General features: G+C 35.8%; 1 protein-coding gene across 1 annotated transcript in view; it reads right to left on the bottom strand.

The window, feature by feature from the left end:
* The window catches only part of Mco1 (Multicopper oxidase 1), a 76,628-nt gene extending 58,237 nt beyond the window's left edge, over positions 1–18,391 (bottom strand). Inside the window, exon 1 of the mRNA XM_073976490.1 lies at positions 17,705–18,391. The gene's annotated coding sequence lies outside the window, so the exon portion shown is untranslated. The remainder of the gene's footprint in view (positions 1–17,704) is intronic.
* Positions 18,392–19,107: the final 716 nt, after the last annotated feature.

Below are 19,107 nucleotides of genomic sequence, written 5' to 3'. Positions count from 1 at the left end.
ATTGTAATTTCAGAATCCGCAAAAACTTTCAAGGCATTAGCATCTTCTGTTTACAGTAGATTCACCGTGAACATTATATATGGTAATATTACTTCCAGGTATAGATCAGGCTTGAATATGGAATAAGTCGATGTAGTCATTCGTGTACCTCTTACAGAAAGTTTGTAAAAAAACGTTCAGTTTACCAGCTCGTCTCGGATCGTTTTGACATTTTTTGCAGCAAGTTATTGTAGCATTGGCAAGTCCATATTTCCTGAGATCAAACGCTTCAGCCTGTCGGGACCAACTAAGCTGGGTAGTACTTAAAATAACCCTCGAAGGGTGAAACCGATTTGGGTCAAACGTTGTATGTTATATCTTAAAGACTCGGATTATGTGCGAATATTGACTACATTTTTGTCAGGGGCAAGTCCATACTTCCTGAGAAATTGGCCCATAAACTCAAAAAAAAGTCAGAAGTACCTATTGTCTTTATTTATTTTTTTTAGACCAGAAGCTGAGGGTATATCTCTGTCGGCACTGCTGCTTGATATTTTATTACTTGTTTCTTTGCTTTCCTGTCTTTAAACTCTAATTTCCTCTAAAAATATTACACTTCTCGTGAAATATATTTACAATTTATGATTATAAATCAATTATACTGCTTTAAACAACAACAACAACTTCTTGAACACTCACTGCCTCAAATTTGTCATCGTTTCAAAGGTAGCTGCTACACTTGAGTTAATCATGTTTAACTAGTTAACGAGCACTTGTTACGATGACCGACGATCGAATTGAATTGAATGAAGAATGCGTGTTAAAATTCACAAAGCGAATGTCAGATTTAAAAGTATCATTTAAGCGTTGAAACGTGTAATAATTGCCGGTGATAACAATGCATCTTTAATGAAAATCAACAGCAGCAACAACAACAACACCAACCACACGACAAACTACAAACATTGTTATAGCAACAATAACAATTTATATAGCAGCAACAATGTAAATATAACAACAGCAACACACCAACCAACAATATCAACGAAGCGAAATGTAAACAAATAAATGTTGAACATAACAATAAGAAATGAAAACAAAAACACCACCATGAACATCGACGACGATAACAACACCAACAACCATCATTACAAACAAATAACCGAATTGAAATTATGCAATTTTATGTTAATGTTGAACAAATTAAATGGCAAATAAATGAATATAAATAAATGAATCATTTATATTTTGTTTTGTTGCTATTTAATTTAAATGATGTTGTTATTATGTATTGTCAGTTGTTACATACATATTGATCTACCATTTGTTTAAACAGATATACTCGTACATACATTTATTGTAAATTTTAGTGAGACATTAAGGTGGAGTTTTGTGAGTCCACTTAAGCCCCAGTCGCCAGACAAGTGAATGAATTTAATATTTTTTTATCTGATTATTACATGGTTGGAGTTTGTTTATGTCTTGTGTCTGTTTTGATTGAATACATCACATGAACAACAATTTGTGGTCAATTGTTGCCAATTTCTAGGAAAAGGAAATTGATTTATATCCGCACTATCTAAACATGAAGTGTTTGTGCCACTTACTGCTGATTGCGATTGCTGCTTGTAATATTGACATTATTAATGATTAACAAGAAGTGGCATATTGATTTCCTTAACACAATTTGTGCAGGTACAATAACAATTTTAATAATATGGAATTATGCTTAAAATATGTGGGAAACCTATACATTAGGCCGGGGCGATTTGTATGGAAGGAAAAAAGTGTTATCGGGCGCCTGGAGATTCTGATTTTTGGGATTGTACTGAGCAAAAAAGTCAACTAGACCATATGTCTACGGTGAAAATCGAGCCCCCGGATTTTGACTTGAAGTTTTTTTTCAAGGATTTTTGGATATTTTGACATATAACACCCAAACCACTGAGATTTTCGATCCAACACAAAGACAACAATTGTAGCCAAGACAATAGTAAAGAACTTTCTAGTACATCGCAAAAGCATTGGAACGCTCCTTCAGGTAGTTATGGCCTCGAGAAGGTGCACATTTTTCGGAAAATATGGATAAACGACACTGTGCTACAAAATGGAACTCAAAGTCAGTGGGTGGAAATTTTCTTTTGGAGATGAAAGCCCTTGGTGAGTGTACTGAGAACCCAAAAGGAAATTTTCACCATAGGTCAAGTTTCCGAGATATTGCGTGATATATGGTTTAATTTTGGCCCCTTAATTTGTGATCAAATAGCTTTATATCTCTCTAAAGCGTTATTGTAGCTTCATTTTGACATTAAATGTCTTCAGTCAAATCGAATGGTGAATCTTTTTGTATAATATTCCATCCCTCTAACTCAATTCCTTTCATGTCCTTTTCGTCCTTTATTTTTTGAACCGTAGTAAAAGTACCACAAGGCGAGATTTTACAGCATCCATATATTCTACAAAAATGTTGTTCAGAAGATTTTAGGTACGGTTCTCATTGATGACCAATCGATATTTCCTCGTTTTCATGGTCCTTTTTGACATTTTACCGGTTTTTGTTCAGAAAACTATGTTTTGTTTTTATGTATATTCGTTATTGGTCTGTGGTGCTTCTGAAATACTTACCATAAATAGCTCTTGTAATGACGAACACGTTAATAACAAATTTTATTGGAGGACAGATCCGGTTATCTAAATTTTTGAACCGGATATTCTGATATTAAAACCGATTTTGGAACCGGTTTTAAGTAACCGATTAACCGAATATGTATATCATTAGAAAGCTAATAAAATTGTCAATCAAATGACAGCAAGTAGCTGATTACAACTTTGTTGGTTACGAAGCTTTTCAAAATAAATATTGAACAAAACAAAATAAAAATATACGGTTAATCGGTTACTTAAAACCGGTTCCAAAATCGGTTTTAATATCAGAATATCCGGTTCAAAAATTTAGATAACCGGATCTGTCCTCCAATAAAATTTGTTATTAACGTGTTCGTCATTACAAGAGCTATTTATGGTAAGTATTTCAGAAGCACCACAGACCAATAACGAATATACATAAAAACAAAACATAGTTTTCTGAACAAAAACCGGTAAAATGTCAAAAAGGACCATGAAAACGAGGAAATATCGATTGGTCATCAATGAGAACCGTACCTAAAATCTTCTGAACAACATTTTTGTAGAATTTATGGATGCTGTAAAATCTCGCCTTGTGGTACTTTTACTACGGTTCAAAAAATAAAGGACGAAAAGGACATGAAAGGAATTGAGTTAGAGGGATGGAATATTCTACAAAAAGATTCACCATTCGATTTGACTGAAGACATTTAATGTCAAAATGAAGCTACAATAACGCTTTAGAGAGATATAAAGCTATTTGATCACAAATTAAGGGGCCAAAATTAAACCATTAATCACGCAATATCTCGGAAACTTGACCTATGGTGAAAATTTCCTTTTGGGTTCTCAGTACACTCACCAAGGGCTTTCATCTCCAAAAGAAAATTTCCACCCACTGACTTTGAGTTCCATTTTGTAGCACAGTGTCGTTTATCCATATTTTCCGAAAAATGTGCACCTTCTCGAGGCCATAACTACCTGAAGGAGCGTTCCAATGTTAGAACCTCATCTAAGTTTGGTAGAAATTTCACGATGTGCTAAGTATGGACCAAATCGGTTACTTCGTTCAAGAGTTATCCTGCGTACAAATTTTCCGAACATTTCCGAACTTTTGGGGGGGAGGTACCGGAAGGAGTGGACCGATATAACCCATCTTCGAACTTTAACTAAGTTTGAACAAAATATTGTGAAAGCCAAATTTTGGACCAAATCGGTTCATCCGTTCGAGAGTTATCGTACGAACCAACCAGACAGATAGACAGACAGACGGACGGACATTGCTAAATCGACTCCAAATTGTCTGAAGCACATTTCGTCCAAACATACTTGGGGTCTAAAACCATTATTTCGATGAGGCACATTTTGCCCGTATGAAAGTGTATATACTAGGCCGGGGCGATTTGAAAACCTTAATGGGAAATGCAAAGGGCCCATTAAGGTTTTTTTCCTTCCACACAAATCGCCCCGGCCTAGTATATACCCTTGTTAGTATAAATGCTGAGGGTATAAAAATAGGGAAAAATCTTTGAAGGAAACGAGTTTTTTTAAGTAAATTTTCAATTAGTGGCTCTACAATACAATGTAGAGTATAATGTTCAAAGAAGAAGTTATAGAATACACTGAGATGAAGTTTCTAATGTAAGATTTTTTAATATAACCACTCCATCAATCTCAAACAGATGCTGACATTTTGAAGACTGAAAAATTGGGTTTTTGGAATTTTTGCTCTAATCGGGACGCGCAACTGTACTCGTTTAAAAACTGATTATGAGATTGTAGTACTCGCGATTACGATTACTCGGGCGTGTAGCCACTGAAATAAATAGAGCTATATGCCTGTTTAAAATGTGCGAAAACATATATTTCAAAACTATCGCTAACCCGGAGATACAATTGATTTTTTCTAAAAATTAAGTGCGATGCTACATCCACGGTTCTTGATGGATCGCAAGGAAACGACATCAAATGATGTATTTTTAAAGGTTATCATCGAAATCGGATGCGCATAAAATGTAAATGAACTTCGTGGAAATCATGACCATCTAACTGTATTTTGCGCCCTAATATGCAACAGACGCTACATCGTGGTCGCCAAATAGAATTTCACAAACTGTACACCAAATAAAAGGGATTGATTCGCTGTGTTGGAAAATCGGATGCGCATCATGTTATTTTCACTATTACGCGGTTTATATGCGTTTCAAATGTTGTAATATTCAATATAACATTATTTTAATGTTATGCCACAAGTGGAAATCTTTGTGGTTTAATATAATGTTCTAAAAATATTTGCCAATAGGAAAACTATAAGCGAAAAATTTGTTGCAACGGAATATCTTCATTATTGCGTGAAGTTTGGACGAAAATGACGAAGAACTCAAACAAGTTTTCTTCAACTTTTCCTATAAAATCATAAAAATATAAAATTAGAATAATATGATTTTTATTTTTTTCGTCAAGTTTTCTTTGTATTTTTGCAAATAACATGAATAATATAGCTCCAAACTTCACGAATTAGGTTTCATTTTATTCCTCACAATGTCTGGATGCTGCTATAATTTTTTTATATATATTTTTTGTAAGTATAAACGCTATTGTTTCAAAAATATGTTTGTAGATACGTGAAGTTATTTAATAAATTAAATTTTTGCGAATCCATTGAAACTTTTCGATTTTTTTGCATCATCGCAAAGGGTGCGAATTCAGTTAACGATAATAGGTTAGAACAGCCTACTATATTAAGCCGCGATTTTTTAGAATTTTTTCTAATTAGCATAATTAAAACGGTAATATCTTTTGCGCGCAACGATTAAAGTTGGTAACGAAAACAGATTTGGAATGACAATTTTTATACCCTCAGCATTTATGCTAACGAGGGTCTATACGCTTTCATACGGGCAAAATGTGCCTCATCGAAATAATGGTCCTAGATCGAACAGATAAACCGATTCGGTTCAAATTTTGGCTTTCGTAATATTTACCCAAACTTAGTTTAAGTTCGAATATGGGCTATATCGGTCCACTCCTTCCGTTACCTCCCCCACAAAAGTTCGAAAATGTTCGGAAAATTTGTGCGCACGATAACTCTTGAAAGGAGTAACCGATTTGGTCCATACTTTGCCCATCGTGAAACGTGTACCAGACTTAAATAAGGTTTCAATATGGACTCAATCGGTACACTCTTTCGGGTACCTCCCACACAAAATTTCGGATAAGTTCAGTTTATGACCTGCTCTCGAATCGCTTTGATTTTTGTTTTAGCAACTTGTATTCACCTCCTCCTACACGACGGTAAAAGTTTCATCAGTGGCAAGTCCATACTTCTTGAGAAAATAGCCTGAAAGTTGCAAAAAAACCCCTATGACACCGTGTGACGTGGTTCGAGCGCAAGATAACTCTCGAACGGATCTGCCGATTCGGTCCAAGATTTGGCCTTAGTAACATTTTGTCCAAACATAGTTTAAGTCCGAAGATAAGCCATATCGGTCTACTCCTTCAGGTACCAACCCCACAAAAGTTCAAAAATGTTCGGAAAAATTGTTCGTACTGTAACTCTTGAAGGGAGTGGCCGAACTGGTCCATACTTCATACATCCTAATATATCTACCAGATATAGATCAGCTTAAAATGTGGACTATATTTGTCCACTCATCCGGTACCTCCCACACAAAATTTCTGATAAGTTCACTTTAAGACCTGCTATCGAATCACTTTGATTTTTGTTGAAGCAACTTGCATTCGCTGCCTCAATTACGATGGTAAACGTTTAGGAAAAATTGGGCACATATTCATGTATTGTTATCCAAATCTGAAATGTGTGCAAAGTTTCAGTTCGATTGGTCAACTGCAACTGCGTTAAAAATGAGTTACTAGATTTGAACTAAATCGGGTGGTACCGCTATATGGGGGCTATAGAAAAAAATGGACCCATGTTGGATTTGGTTTCATATTCATGTATTGTCATCCAAATCTGAAAAGTGTACAAAGTTTCAGTTCGATTGGTCAACTGTAACTGGGTTTAAAATGAGTTACCAGATTTGAACTAAACGGACACCAAAGCAAGTTGAATAAAACGCTGTAAAAATTTTTGGTATTTGTCAATAATTTGGTATAACATTACAGATTCCAAACTCGTAATATAAAATATATAATACGGCATAACAATAATTACGGCACACAATAATTATGTGTTTGCTTCGTTTCTGGTCTGAGGCTGAGGGTATATCATCGTCAGCAGAGCTGACTTATACTTTCTTACTTGTCTGGTATGTTCTTAATATGAAATTAAATACATACAGATTTTTAACATTTCTAGCAATTTGCATACATAAAAAATTTTAGTAGAATATTGCATTTTTAGAAAATTTTTAACGTGTCGTACTACAGTATGTGAAATTTACTTTTTACATAATTTTCTCTGTATCGTAGTAATTTATCGGTCCCCCAAATGGAACTTTAAAGAGAAGTTCGACTGTAGTTATCTTCTTTGTATAACGCTTTGTGTTCCACCGTTTAAATCTTACAGAGTTATAACGAGTTAGTTCTCACTTAATAAAAGAAGATATAGTCGTCTTTTTGCGCTCAAAAGGCGTACCATGCATGCTTTAGCATCGTGAAATAAACTGGCAATTTTTATTGGTCTAATCCTCAGATAAACAAGATATCTGAGAATTTGCCGATATGTACATTTTTCGGTGATAAACCATTATTAAAAAATACAGACAATCAAACAATTGCATAATATTTGGGACAAAACTACATACTATCATTTTATAACATTCAATTAACTTTTTTTGAAATTCAGTGACAAAGCAAAAGAATAAAGTGTTCTTAGTTTATCATCGAACAGTTAAAAATGTACGGTCTTATTGCCCTTGTGTTAGAAACTCAAAACCTGGTATTTATCATGTGACAGGGAGGAAAATAAAAATTAAGAAATTATAATTTCAGGAACGTCTGAACTACGAATATTTTTTTTAAGTAATGACAAAACGTGTTTTGTTCCAAGGCGGCTGGCTATATGAACCAAATCCGAAATTATAAAATAATTTATGTCTACTTGTTGAAGTGTCGCTTCTGTCAATTTTTATTGCAGGCAAAAAGTGTGAAAAAGAAATATGGGTTTTTTGTGGTGTTCGTTTATTTTTTTGCTGGTGCTCTACTTGCATTTTGTTAATGACATTGTCGGACAACCGGACAAGCAAAGAAGATGTATTAACTTGATTTTTGAATTTAATGCTATTTAATGAAAGAATGATGAGCTTTTTTTTGGTAGAACAAATGGCGAGCGAATAATTTTTAATATTATTAATTCAATACAGGTTTGACAAAATCATTTTAATACAACGAATAGGTTTTTAATTTCTACGTCATTTAAAAACAATTATAACAATGTTTGTTATTTGTGTGTGTGTGTTTGAACAACATTTTAGGAAACAAGTGAATTGCTTATTGCAACATTTTATTTCCCAATTGATAATGTACTTTGTACGTGCATTGAAACACGTTTTCTCGGTAATGCTGTTCTAACCATATGTGTACATAACTACCAGAGAATGTTTGTATATTGCCATTTAGCAACCTGTTGCTAAGTAAAATCTTTGCGAATAGGCAGCGTATTATGCTGAGAACAAGCTTTAATTTAAGCTGCTGCCAATGACCTAAAGATCTACTTATAGCTTTTTAATGAAATAATCTGAAGTGTAACTGCTGTAATAATAACCAACATTCATGTTGATGGTGGGAATAACAAGTAAAGAAGTAACTGTCGTTGATGATATGTATCATATTTTAGGTTGATAATCTCTTAATAAAGCTGAAGGTAGAAGAGGGAATACTGGCCCTTTTTTTTCAATAGTTTAGGGTGACGTAGGGGATGGAAGATACCAAGGAACGGTCCTGACCGGCTTTAACATGTCAAAGCCCAGGATTTATCTTGGTCCCTCTTTTATTTCAAGTGGACACTGACCTCCCCGTGGTGTCACCTGGGGAACTGCCGTAAACACCCGTTAAAGGTAGTGAGTGTGCAGCGCGTTCACCCATAAGAACATTAAAAACTTCTGTTTGGGTGTCGGGTTAGTAACCCTACCCTAGAAAAAGCCGCCTACTATGAAAAAACGAAAGAAAAAACCCCCCTCTAAAGTTGACGAACCCTGCAAACGTTTTAAGAACCATGATATGCGAATCTGCACCTGGAATGTTCGCACCCTTTATAGAGAAGGTGCAGTTTACGCATTGGCAAATGTACTTGAAAAGTACAAGGCCGACATTACTGCCATACAGGAAATACGATGGAACGGGAAAAGCGTCACAACAACACCTAAAGGTGACGCACTGTATTATAGCTGCCATGACACATAACATGAGTTTGGTTGCGGATTTTTTAGTTGGTCGGCGGTTAAAACATCTGGTCTCCAGCTTCACCCCAGTGAATGAAAGAATCGCTGGAATTTGATTAAAAGCAAAATTCTTCAACATCAGCTTTATTTGCGCTCATGCTCCCACTGAAGACAAGGACGAACAGACCAAAGATATATTTTACGAGCGCTTAGAAGAAACTAATGACCTTTGCCCTGCCCATGGCATTAAAATTATACTAGGCGATTTTAATGCCAAAATAGGAAAGGAGAATATCTTTGGCCCAACAGTCGGAAAATTCCGTCTCCACAGTGAAATATCTGACAATGGTAGGAGGCCGATAGACTTCGCAGCGATAAAAACATGGTAGTTAGCAGCACCAGATTTCAACATCTTGACATCCATAAGGGCACCTGGCTGTCTCCAGATCAGAAAACAAGAAATCAAATTGATCACGTTGTGATAGATGGAAGACATGCATCAAGCGTGTTGGATGTACGATCGTTCCGAGGTGCAAACATAGACTCGGACCATTACTTTGTTGCAGCAAAGGTACGTACCAGATAAAATGTAACAAACAAATTGCGAACAGACACAACAAGGAAGTTGGACATCGGTAAGCTGCAATCACAAAAGATAGCCACAGCATATTCCACTCAACTGGCCCAATTGCTTAATCAAAGCACCCCTCATCCCGATAACATATCAGCGCAATGGCAAAGTATTGCCCACTCCATGCAAACAGCCGCAAAATCCATACTTGGATACCAGAGACCTCCACCAAGGAAACCATGGTATGACCAGGAGTGTCGTGCTGCTACCGAAGAGAAAAATGCGGCATATAGGGCTACTTTACAATCCGTAGCAACGCGTAGCGCACGAAAAAGATATCGGGAGAAAAGGAGAGAGGAGAAACGTCTTTTCCGCAGGAAAAAGAGAGAGAGATGGATAAGCGGGAGTGTGAAAAAATCGAGATGTACAGAAAACCGAATGAAGTCCGAAAATTCTACCAAAGAGTCAAGCATCAAACTGATGGCTTTGGTACAGGCACATCCTCCTGTAGAGACCAGCAGGGTAATTTGGTAACTGATACAGATAGTGTGCTAAGTCCCAATTTACATTAGGCGAGTTTACTTGCGGCAATTGTCAGTTTGTGGGTGAGAGAGCAGCAGGAGCCGATGACTTACCAGCCGAGCTGTTCAAAACCGGAGGCGACACGCTGATAAGGTGTATTCATCAGCTAGTTAGCACCATCTGGCAGGAAGAACGAGTACCAGACGATTGGAACCTGAGTATCCTGTGCCCCGTCCACAAGAAGGGAGATAAGACTGTATGCTCTAACTATAGGGGAATAAGTCTACTCCCTATTGCCTACAAGATCGTGTCAGGGATATTGTGTGAACGACTAAAGCCTATGGTCAACGAGATAATTGGACCATACCAATGCGGCACCTGGCAAGTTCACCAGATATTTACCCTGCCGCAAATCCTGAAGAAGACCCAAGAGATGCAGATCGACACCTACCACCTTTTTGTTGATTATAAAGCAGCCTTCGACAGTCCGCATGTCTGAATTTGGTAACCCCGCAAAGCTCATCCGGCTTTGTAAAATGACTTTAACTGACACGAGATCCTCCGTTAAAATAGGAAAGATTTGTACCAAAAGAGGTTTCAGACAAAGAGACAGCCTTTCGTGTGTTCTCTTCAACATCCGGTTGGAAAAGGTTATACGAGAGGCAAAAGAAGTGGCACAATCTACTTCAATAGTCACATATTACTTGCTTATGCTGATGATATAGACATCATGGGACGATCAGTAAAAGAAGTAACTGATACCTTTAAGAAGGTCGAAGCAGAATCTGCGAAAGTGGCTCTGGCGGTAAACGGCGAGAAGACCAAGCTGATGGTGTCGACGCGCAGTGCGTCCATTGAGATCGGACCAACTGTGGAAGTTGTTTCCTATAATTTTGAGGTAGTAAAAGACTTCGTCCACCTCGGCTCCTCCGTAAACACAACAAACGACATCAGTTGTGAAATAAAAAGAAGAATTGTATTGGCCAACAGATGCTACTTTGGTTTAAGTTAGCAGTTTAAAAACAAAGCCACATCTCGTCAAACAAAAATAACGCTCTACAAAACACTGATACTACCCGTGCTGATATATGTCTCCGAAGCCTGGATACTTGCGCAAGCAGACATGGCAGTGTTTGGTGTGTTTGAGAGAAAAATTCTTCGAAAGTTCTACGGACCAATGTGCGTTGATGGTGAATATCTACGTCGCATGAACCACGAGCTGTATCCGCTATACAACGACATCAATATTGTTAAACGTATCGAGATGTATCGATTGCGTTGGCTAGGTCATATCATAAGAATGAACGATGATGAACCCGCTAAAAAGGCGTATAAATACGGACCGCTTGGTGGTGTACGCAGAATTGGCCGGCCACGATGGCAAGTTGGCGCAAACAAGTGGGTGAAGAGATGAAAAGGCTAGGTATTCTAGAGTGCGAAGCAACAAATAGAGAGAATTGGATATCTTTTCTTAGTTCGGCCTAAGGAACAAATGTTCTGTAATGGGCCAGCTAAGTAAGTAAGTAATTGAGATAAGGCTGGGTTTTTGGAAATTTGGCTTAGGGTACGAAAAGTTTTAAAATATATTAAATATGATACCCTTTCTATTATGCAAACGTGAAGAGCTAGAATTCTAAAATTTGGAATGAGGGTAATTGATGGAGAGTTAGAAAGATGTACCAAAAGGTTTTTAGAAATTCGACCTCTAAGTGTGCGAAAAGTACTAAATTTAGTACTAATTGTATATTTTGAACGGATTTAGCTAGAAACTTGGAATTTGGTATGGAAATGAAGGTTGGGAAGTGGTGTTTATAAAAGGAAATGGTTTGTGAAATTCGTACTCATATGTGCGAAAAGTACTAAATGGTACTAAATTGAGTACAATTTGGATTTGGGTGAAAGGATAGAGCAGGAAACCTGATATTTGGAATTAAGATTACTAACGGAGTATAGGATTGAGATATGGGGGTTGTTTTGGAAATTCGTACTTATGTGTACGAAAAGTACTAAATAGTATTAAATTTAGTACACCTTTGGATTTGGGTGAACGGATTGATAACGGATTGTGGAAACTTGAAATTTGGAATTAAGATAACTGTTGAAGTGTACGTTTGATATATGGGGTAGTTTTAGTACTTATGTGTACGAAAAGTACTAAATGGTACTAAATTTTGTACAACTTGGATTTGGGTGAACGGATAGAGCTAGAAACCTGAAATTTGGAATTAGGATTACTGACAGAGTTTAGGATTGCGATATGCGGGTAGTTTGCGATATTCGTACTTATGGGTACGGAAAGTACTAGTACCATAATTTGGTACAATTTGGATCAGGGTTTCGGAGTCGGAGTCTACGAGTCGGAGTCGAGCAATTTTGCTGGAGTCGGAGTCGGAGTCTGAGTCGAAAAAAATAACTCGACTCCGACTCCGGGCAAATTTTCTTTTACATTATAAAAAAATATCACATTAAAATTCGGGATACCAAATTTTTTTTTCAAAAATAATTATTTATTTTTTAAAAAAGCTATAAGAAAACATACAAGCAAACGGTATATTATACTAAGTTAGAGGAAGATTTACAGCATATTTACTATCCTTTGAAGTCTAGTCTTTTCACCTCTATTTTGATCAAAAATCGTTACGGGTTATGAATTTTTTACAACCTCATATCCTTATATGATATTGTGATGAGCTTTTACAAAAGATTATATAAAATCCTAGTTTTAAAAAAATTAATAAGGACATCAAAATCTAATAATTAATCGATTGATTTTATTTTTCAAATTTTGTTTGTCCTTTTTATGTATGACCAAAAACTTCAGCTTTTTAAGCCAAAAATTAAATTTTTGCCTTTTTCTGACTACCATTTTCGTAAAATCTAATATTTTTACAAAATCGATCGATAAATAAATTTTAAGAAAAACAGAAATGGGGGCTACAAATATATGTGGGGGCTAGACTGCAACGTGGACCCATACTGTCTGATTTTTTGCAATGTTCTGTAACCTTACCAAAGAATAATTTCAACATCACGATATTAGGGAGTACCGTTCTACGAAGACTTCTAGCGAGAAGTTTCTGGAGGAAAGTTTTGTAACAACAACGAAGACTAAATACCAAATTGCAGTCATTTCGGTTGAACAATGTGTTTATACTTTCAAAATACCGAAAACCGTGGAGCAATACCGACAAATTTTAGGTGGAAAGTTGTACAACCCCAAACGAAGACTAAATACCAAATTTCAGCAGTTTCGATTATTGGAAGCGCAATCTTAAAAATACCAAAAATCGAGAAGGACGATTTTATAGGGGCTATATGATGACATGAAAATATATTTATAATTCTCTACTAGAATATTTTATATCCCCATGGAATACTAAATACCAAATTTCAATTTCATGCATTTTAGGCAACAGCCTTGGAAATACCGAAAATCGGGATGTACCATTCTATGGAGCCTATATGAAGACATGGACCTATACCAACAAATCTTAGAAGGAAAGTTGTATACCCGCAACCATTTCGGTTGGATAATTAGGCTAAAACCTTCAAAATACCGAAAGTTTGGAGGTACGGTTCTATGGTTCTATATCAAAACGTGGACCGATATAGCCCATTTTCAATCCAACCATCCTAGGAGTAATAGAAACTTCTGTAACAAATTATAGATCTCTATCTTAAAATTTGCGAGCTGTATCTTGATTTTAACAGACGGACATAGTTAAATCGACTTAGAATTTTATGCTGATCAAGAATATATATACTTTATAGGGTGTTACTATATTTCGATGTGTTACAAACGGAATGACAAAGTTAATTATACCCTCCATATTATGGTGGAGGGTATACAAACAGGGTTTCATAGACGGCCATTTGCCACAAAACTTCTTAATATTTTTCAACAAAAAATTCAGAAAGCCGATTATGTTATGCTCATTCTGATGAAGAAAACATCTGTCACAAAAGTTTTCTTGACCACAAATCATGAAAATGGCTTTTATTTGGCTTTCAACTGGATGTCACCCCTAAATGCTCTCGAAGCACTCTAAAATGTTGGATTACTTCCATTTTAAAACCTGGTCATAAATTGTTTTTATCGCATGTAGTACTTATATTTTGTATTGCCCCTTCATTTTCACATATTTTAAAAGCTTAAACATTTTTTAAGGGGAAGAGTTCCTTCCAGAATATACTCCTGCAAAAAAACCGGTAAAACCGACAAATACTTTATATCTTGTATTTTGTTGCCGTTTTTTAAAGTAAGATTCAGACGAAACAATATAGGTATTAATTTTACTTCATATTTATGTTCTGTAGTTGAGTATTATATCCGAACGAATGCTCTTTCTAAAGAATAAGTTAGGAAAACCCAACAGATTAGCCTATATGGGCCCAAATATACGAAAAATTTCAAATTATTACATTATTAAATTACACTCGGAGTCGACCCGGAGTCGGATTCGTGAAAAAAATTGGTCTGGAGTCGGAGTCGACCCAAAAATACCTAGAATCCGAAACCCTGATTTGGATTGGGGTGAACGGATAAAGATGGAATCCTGAAATTTGGAATAAAGATTGCCGCTGGAGTGTGGGATTAAGGTAGTTTTGGAAATTCGTACTTATGGGCACGGAAATACTTAATTTGGTGCAATTTGGATCTGAGCGAACGGATAAAGCTGGAATCCTGAAATTTGGAATAAAGATTTCTGTTAAAGTGAAGGATTGAGGTAGTTCTGAATTTAGTGTATTAAGAAATACGTACCATAAATTGACGAAAAGTACCTGAGCGGTCTAAATGTTGTATCGGGTGTAGGATCAGAGTTGGAAATTCTAAAATTTGTTCTTAGAGTCACTATTGGTATGTGGGGTTAAGATATGGAGATGATTTTGGAAATGCATACTATCAAAAGTACTAAATGGTACATAATTTTAAATAATTTTTTATGGTGTAAAGGGGTTAGCAGGAATTTTTGAAATTTTAGGAGGAGGTTTCGGAAATTCATACATGTGTATTTATATGTAAATTACTATTATTGGTTAGGCAATAACTGATAGAGCTGGACATGAGATTCGAATTTGGTATAAATGATTGATATAAGGAGGTACTTTTTTTGAGGTTATACCCAGGTGTACGCAAAGTTCTAAATTTGGTACCATTTTGTTATTGCATGAACGAGTTTTAAGGAGTTTTTTTGAAATTCTGAAATTTGGTATGCGGGTAACTGATGGCTGAAATGGTATTGGAAATACCTACTATAGGCCACAAAAAGTACTAAAATTGGACTTGGGTTTACTTGTTTACAAGAATGGTTTACCTTATGATGACAAAAAATCCTTAATTAAAATGCCTCAAAAAATTGGGCTTGCTGTTGGTGTGTAAGGGTGAGATACGGCTGAACTTAAGTGGCACGAACAGTACTTAAATAGAAGTTAAATAATTTAAAATCCATATTAAATATTGTTTATTTGTTTTTATACCCTACACCACTATGTGGGGAGGGTATTATAAGTTGGTTTTGGTTTGTAACGCATCGAAATAATGGTCGTAGACCTACACTTATACATACCAAAATGAATGTCTCGACGAGCTGAGTCGATCTGGCTATGTGTGTCGTCCGTTCGTCCGTCTGTCCGTCTAAACCTTGTAACCACGCTACAGGTCGCAATATTGATCGGATCGTCACGAAATTTTGGATGCTGATGGGGGTCCCAGAGGGGAAGAAACCTATTGATTTTGGTGATGGTCGGGTTATATTTAGGGGTCGGAATGGGCAAAAAACTTGGATAAAAAGACAACGTTTTTTTCCAAAGCGAATATCTCAGCTTCTATACTGGGTATACCAAAAGCTCAACCTGACGATAAAAGTAGAAAATATCGCCTTTCTAATGATGTAAAGTAGGATATCGTAGGTGATCAAACAACGAATATATCGCAATAGCCGCTAATAGAACCGAACTTTTTTACTTTTGCGGTTTTAATAATAATGACGAATATCACAGCTTCAGTTGGGGATCTTCCAAAAACAAAGTCTGACTATGAAAGTAGAAAATCCCATCTTTACAGTGATGCAAAGTAGGTTGGCGTAGGTTGCCACATAACGGAGATATCACAATAGTCGGCATTACATCCCATTTTTTCATTTTTTTGTAATCACGCTACAGGTCGCAATTTTAATCGGATCGTCACGAAATTTTGGTGGCTAATGGGGATCATACAGAGAAAGAAGCCTATTGATTTTGGTGATGGTCGGATAATATTTAGAGGTCGTAATGGGCAAAAAACTTATTTGGAGGAAAAGTCAACGTTTTATTTCAAAGCGAATATCTCTGCTTCTAAAAGGGGTATATCAAAAGCAAAATCTGCTGATGAAAGTAGAAAGTATCACCTTTGCAACGATGTTATCTAGGTTGTCGTAGGTGGTCAAACAACGATGATATCGCACACAACTTTTCATTTTTGCGATTTTAATAATAATGACGAATATCACAGCTTTGGTTCCGGACCTTCCAAAAGCAAAGTCTGACAATGAAAGTAAAAAATCCCATCATTACAATGATGTAAAGCAGGTTGGCGTAGGTATCCAAATAACGGAGATATCGCAATAGTCGCTAATACATCCCATTTTTCCACTTTTTTGGAAATCACGCTACAGGTCGCAATTTTAATTGGATCGTCACGAAATTTTGGGTGTTATTGGGGGTTCCACAGAGGAAAAAAACCTTTGATTTTTGATAATGGTCTGATATTATTCAGGGGTCGGAATGTGACAAAAAAAATATTTGGAAAAAGGCCAACGTTTTATTTCAATGTTAATATCTTCCTTCTGTAGGAGGTATATCGAAAGCAAAACCTGGCAAGGAAAGTAGAAAATATCACCTTTACAACAATGTGAAGTAGGTTGTCATAGGTGGTCAAACAACAGAGATATCGCAATAGTCGGTAATTCATCCCTTTTTCCATATTTGTGCTATCACACTACGAAATTTTGATCGGATCCTCACGAAATTTTGGGGGTTGATGGGGGTCTAACACAGAAAGAAGCATATTGATGGTTGGCATACATCCCACTTTTCCATTTTTTATTTGGGTTGTACTGTCGATGCACTTAAATGTGTTTCAAAAAAATTGACCTGTGTTAATGAAGACATTCAGAGCAAAGGCGCTAAGCTATCCCAATTTTAATATTTTGAATTTTATTAGTCAAAAGCTTATGAACAAGGGTAGTGGTGTAGGGTATCACATAGTCGGCCCCGACCCGACTGTAGCATTTCTCACTTGTTTTATATATATTCTGTCCGCATACTAAGTAGCGGCCACTTCTTCTTCTTCCATAAATATCCAGGAACTTCGAATGACTTTATTTAAGAGAAGTTTGGCCGGCATTGATCTGCGGTGTCTGCTTTAAGTATTAATTTACATAATTCGTAAAAATGTATGCATCTTAACAAAATTGTCATCACTTGTTCTTAAAAGAAGAAAACATATTTGGGTTTTCGTTGTTACTTAAAGTTCCAAGTGAATTTCATCACAAACGTTACAAATGGAATTTAAAGAACAAAAGCAAACAAAGTCTTTACAAATATAAATCGTAAAGAACGTAAGAAATAACTTGTCAAAATAATAAAACTGTGAAGGACGTTAACATGCCTTCGACAAATGGCTTACCTTTTGTGGGGATTTCCCTCTCGTTGAAATCAGTAAAAACCAGAATTATGGGGCAAATGTAAGAGATGCCAAATAGCGTGATGGCTTGAAGACGATGACTTGTTGCTTTTGCTGCTGTTACGTTATGTAGTTCCTGCTTTGTATTTTACACTTAATTAGACTATCATAAAATGTTTTTTTGCTATTATAAAAATATTTTATTGTTTTAACTGGGTTTATTTAAGCAAATCTTTTGTTTGATATTTCTTATCTTTTTTTCTTTTGGAAATAAATGACGTTTTTAATTTTGGATGCTCAATTTTTTAAACATAAACCACATAACAATTGTCACCTCTATTACGTTTCACATCTGTAATTTATTATATTTTGCCATATTAATTGAAATATTTTTGCTTTTCAAAATTTTTCGCAAAACAAATCCTTAAAATTTTCCGAAAATAAATTACTGAAGATCCGTGCTTTGACTTCGGCGTTTAACGTTCTGAACGCGACTAAACGATCACAAAGTTCATTCGCGGTTATATGAATGAACAAACGAATCAAAACAGTTAATAAAATTGTTGTTTGGCATTCGTGTTGTTTGCAACTTACTGACTACGATTGCTTTTTGGCCCAATTCAAAGAAGTTAACCGACCGACAACAACAGATCGTCGTGCTGCTGGTTGGTACTGTTGGTTAGCAGTACCAACCAGTGACAGTGTAACAGCAGCAAAAGAGCATTAAAAAACATTTGTGTTTTGTGGAGTAAGTCCACTAGGTAATCTGTTGCTTAATGTAAACAGGTGGATGTAATGTTTTTATTTCGCATTCGGTTAACAGAGAGTGAGAGAGTAAGGTTATGATCGCGAGAAATATTTTAGCCGGTAATTTTTTAATTATGATGGATGGGTAAACAACCTGCTTCTTGCGGCATTTGTTAAGACGTTAAGTGATGTCAATGAATTGTATTTAATGAAAAACGTTAAATATTGAGATGTAGTTTTTATTAACGTGTCATTCTTATCATTATAAATGGAAGTCATGGTAGAACAAATACAAGGTAAAGTTAATACTACAACAAATACAACTCGAACAACAACCACAAAGGAATTTGTTTTCGTTTGTAAACCTTAGTGTCAACGTAAATGTAAACAAAACAAGGAAATGTCTATAAATTATTGGAATTTAAAAACTAATAATTTTTCACATTTGATTGAATATTTTGGAAAACATGAATGAAAACTCGTTAGATTTTCAATTTGAATGTTTCCATATCATTCCACTAAATGCATAATTTCTCGCAGAAAGTAGAATACTTGCAAACATGTTTCGGGTCGCTGGTAATTCATTGAAAAAAGAGAAGCTGTTTCAATCATTTGCATTTTAACAAATATTGTACCGCCTCTATAAGCGGTGTTTTAGT

This window comes from Musca autumnalis, unplaced genomic scaffold (genome assembly GCF_047663935.1).
Source record: "Musca autumnalis isolate F117 unplaced genomic scaffold, ASM4766393v1 scaffold_3, whole genome shotgun sequence".
In the NCBI taxonomy this organism is placed as follows: domain Eukaryota; kingdom Metazoa; phylum Arthropoda; class Insecta; order Diptera; family Muscidae; genus Musca; species Musca autumnalis.
Note: the sequence above shows the minus strand (reverse complement) of the source record. Positions and strands in the feature narration are given on the sequence as shown.